Genomic DNA, 4,505 nt, shown 5'->3' on the forward strand with positions numbered 1-4,505 from the left:
GTGATCCGCCCGCCTCGGCCTCCCAAAGTGCTGGGATTACAGGCGTGAGCCACCGCGCCCGGCCCCTTTTTCTGTTAATGTTGAAGCTGGGCTGCTGTTTTGATACAGGTATTTGTTCAATATATCAATAGCTCTATCTTAGTAGGAAAATATAAACATTTATTATAACATTTCCTTAAGATTTTCTGGGGCCAGATGCAGTGGCTCACACCGGTAATCCCAACACTTTGGGAGGCCAATGCGACGAATCACTTGAGCTTGGGAGTTCGAGACCAGCCTGGGCAACAGGGTGAAACCCTGTCTCTACCAAATATACAAAAAATTAGGCATGGTGGTGTACACCTGGTCCCAGCTACTTGGGAGGCTGAGGTGGGAGGATCACTTGAGCCCCGGAGGCAGAGGTTGCAGTGAGCTAAAATCATACCCCGGCACTACAGCCTGGGCAACAGAGCCAGACCCCACCTCAAAGATTTTCTGATTCTGAATATTCATTTTTTCTAAAAAGCTGTAACTTCAAGAAATGTTAAATGTAGATCACATCTGAGTCATCATTTAAACTTATTTTTTAAATTTTATACTAATTTCATTATCAAAGAACTTAACATTTTTGGTTCATGATCATCTTCCCAGTACCACAGCCATAATGGATTATTTTAAGGATTGATTTATTTGACTTTTTCAATGCAAGCTGATGGTGTGTGCATTTGGTCACAATGACATTTCAGACTTAGGCCTCTTCTTTTAGCACAGTTCTTTTCCGTGAAGCTTGCCTTGTACCCCATACACAATTACTTGCTCCAGTTGCTGGAACCTAGTACTCTACTTAAATTCCTTCATAGGTCTGGATTTATTCAACCTTATATTAGAGCTGTTTAATTATCTGCCTTCATGCTAGACTGAACTCCTTAAGGGCAAGAGTAGCAATGTGTGTGTATCCCACCATGCTTTGGACCTAGTAGATGTGGAGTAAATGTCTGAAATAATAAACGTATGTGGGACAGGCACAGTGGCTCACGCCTATAATCCCAGCACTTTGGGAGGCCCAGGTGGGCAGATCACCTGAGGTCAGGAGTTCAAGACCAGCCTGGCCAAAATGGTGAAACCCAGTCTCTATTAAAAATACAAAAATTAGCTGGCTGTGGTGGCTCACGCCTGTAATACCAGGACTTTGGGAGGCTGAGGCAGGCAGATCACGAGGTCAAGAGATCGAAACCATCCTGGCCAATATGCTGAAACCCCATCTCTAGTAAAAATACAAAAATTAGCTGGGCACAGTGGCACGTGCCTGTAGTCCCAGCTACTTGGGAGACTGAGGGGCAGGAGAATCGCTTGAACCCAGGAGGCGGAGATTGCAGTGAGCCAGGATCCTGCCACTGCACTCCAGCCTGGCGGTAGAGCAAGACTCCGTCTAAAATAAATAAATAAATTTTAAAAAGCCATGCATGGTGGCACGTGCCTGTAATCGGGAGGCTGAGGCAGGAGAATCTCATGAACCTGGGAGGCAGAGGTTGCAGTGAGCTGAGACCCAGCCACTGCACTCCAGCCTGGGCAACAGAGCAAGACTCCATCTCTTAATAAATAAATAGCCACATGTGGTGGCTCACACCTGTAATCCCAACACTTTGGGAAGACAAGGCAGGTGGATCACAAGGTCAGAAGTTCGAGACCAGTCCGATCACCATGGTGAAACCCCGTCTCTACTAAAAATACAAAAATTAGCTGGGCGTGGTGGCGCGTGCCTGTAATCCCAGCTACTCAGGAGGCCGAGGCAGGAGAATCACTTGAACCTGGGAGGCGGAGGTTGCAGTGAACTGAGATCGTGCCACTGCACTCCAGCCTAGGCGACAGAGTGAGACTCCGTCTCAAAAAAAAAAAAAAAGAAAGTAAATAAAATAAATAAACATGCTATCTCAATGAGGGCCCAAGTCATCAGAAGGAGGATGAGTGATGAAGAATTTGTTCAGTGACCTTTGTTCAAGTCCATCATGAAAGCTGGGATAGAGTTTTTGTCGGGTCAGCCAGAGCTTTCCACTGTTCATACTGTAAACAACCACACACATGAGTTTAACCTGCATGCTACCCTCAAGCCCATGTCGTGAGATGCCCAATGATTCGGGTGGTAACTAGGTTCCTCATTATCAATTTTGTTTATGACAACCCTTACATCACTGGCATTGGAGCTATTGACCATTTGAAAATGCTTTTCTGCTGAACGAGGGAACTGGTTGTGGAGACATAGTTTGCCACTAACGAGTTTAAAGAGCTAGGATGATGAAGGCCATTGACTTTTATGCTGATTTTCATCTCTGCATGTATTTACCCAAGACGATACCTTCAACATTAATATTCCAGGCCGGGTACTGTGGCTCACACCTTTAATTCCAGCACTTTTGGAGGCTGAGGTGGGTGGATCACCTGAGGTCAGGAGTTCAAGACCAGCCTGGTCAACATGGTGAAACCCCGTCTCTACTAAAAATACAAAACTTAGCTGGGCGTGGTGGCGCATGTCTGTAGTCCCAGCTACTCAGGAGGCTGAGGCAGGAGAATTGCTTGAGCCCAGGAGGCGAAGGTTGCAGTGAGCCAAGATTGCACCACTGCATTACAGCCTGGGTGACAGAGTGACACTCCGTCTCAAAACAATAACAAAATAAACAGCTAGAATGATGAAGGCCATTGACTTTTATGCTGATTTTCATCTCTGCATGTATTTACCCAAGACGATACCTTCAAAATTAATATTCCAAATACAATTTTATAGTATCAACAATTCTGACCTTAAAAAAGTATAATCCTGAGCCAAATCTTTATCAGCTTGGATATTCCAGCTTCCACCCAAGAACTATGTCACAACACTCTGAGCATACATGGTTGAATTGCCCTGGGCCTCTTCCAAATACTCCAGGAAAAGTCATCAGTTTTACCAACTTCCTAATTGAGTCTGCAGATTCTTGGTTTTCCCCTGAAAGAGAATGAATATAAACGGGATGTGGAGCCAGGCGTGGTGGCTCACGCCTCCAATACCAGCATTTTGGGAGGAGGAGGGAGGCGGATCACTTGAGATCAGGAGTTCGAGACCAACCTGACCAACATGGGAAAATCCCCACCTCTACTAAATATACAAAAATTGGCCAGGTGTGTCAGCGTATGCCTGTAATCCCAGCTACTCAATTGGCAGAGGCAGGAGAATCGCTGGAACCCAAGAGGCAGAGATTGCAGTGAGCTAGGATCGTGCCACTCCACTCCAGCCTGGGCGACAGAGCGAGACTCCTCTCAAAAATAATAAAAAATAATAATGAAAGAGGAAGGCAGAACTGGTTCAGAGAGATCCAAATGGAAGGGGCAGGTAAGATTCCAAGCGTGAGAGGTACTACACCCACCATTGCTGGTGGTGGATAGGGGAGAATCCAGCTATGAGCCCAAGAATGCAGGCAGCCTTCTCTGGATGCTGGGAAAACCCCTCAGATGACAACCAGCAAGAATATGGGGGCCTAAAAGGAACTAAATTCTGCCTCAAAAACCTGGATGTGTAGGAAAATAGGTGTCCTCTTGGAGCCTGCAGGCTCACCACAACCTCCACCTCCTGGGTTCAAGCGATTCTCCCACCTCAGCCTTCTGAGTAGCTGGAACCACAGGCACACACGACCACATCTGGCTAATTTTTTGTAATTTTTTTTTTTTTTTTTTTTTGAGACGGAGTTTTGCTCTTGTTGCCCAGGCTGGAGTGCAATGGCACGATCTTGGCTCACTGCAACCTCCACCTCCCAGGTTCAAGCAATTCTCCTGTCTCAGCCTCCTGAGTAGCTGGGTTAAAAGGCATGCACCACCACGCCTGGCTAATTTTGTATTTTCAGTAGAGATGGGGGTTTCTCCATGTTGGCCAAGCTGGTCTCGAACTCCTGACCTCAGGTGATCCACCCGCTGCAGCCACCCAAAATGCTGGGATTACAGGTGTGAGCCACCATGCCTGGCCAATTTTTTTGTAATTTTAGTAGAGACAGGGTTTCGTCATGTTGCCCAGTAAACTATAGTTTATGGATATTTCAATACGATGAGAAAGGAATGAGGAATTTTGCTAAATGACATCTGTATACTTGGCTATATGTCTCACAAAGTTAGATTCCTAGAATGATGTAGAGAAAATTATATTTTGGCTGGCGTGGTGGCTCATACCTATAATCCTAACACTTTGGGAGGCCAAGGCAGGTGAATCACCTGAGCTCAGGAGTTTGAGACTAGCCTGGCCAACATGGTAAAAACCCATATCTACTAAAAATACAAAAATTATACGACCAGGCGAGGTGGCTCATGCCTGTAATCCCAGCACTTTGGGAGGCCGAGGTGGGCGGATCACGAGGTCAGGGAGATCGAGACCATCCTGGCCAACACGCTGAAATCCCGTCTCTATTAAAAATACAAAAAATTAGCTGGGCGTGGTGGCGGGCGCCTGTAGTCCCAGCTACTTGCAAGACTAAGGCAGGCGAATCGCTTGACAGGGAGGCAGAGGT

Source organism: Mandrillus leucophaeus, unplaced genomic scaffold (assembly GCF_000951045.1).
Source record: "Mandrillus leucophaeus isolate KB7577 unplaced genomic scaffold, Mleu.le_1.0 Scaffold42, whole genome shotgun sequence".
Taxonomy (NCBI): domain Eukaryota; kingdom Metazoa; phylum Chordata; class Mammalia; order Primates; family Cercopithecidae; genus Mandrillus; species Mandrillus leucophaeus.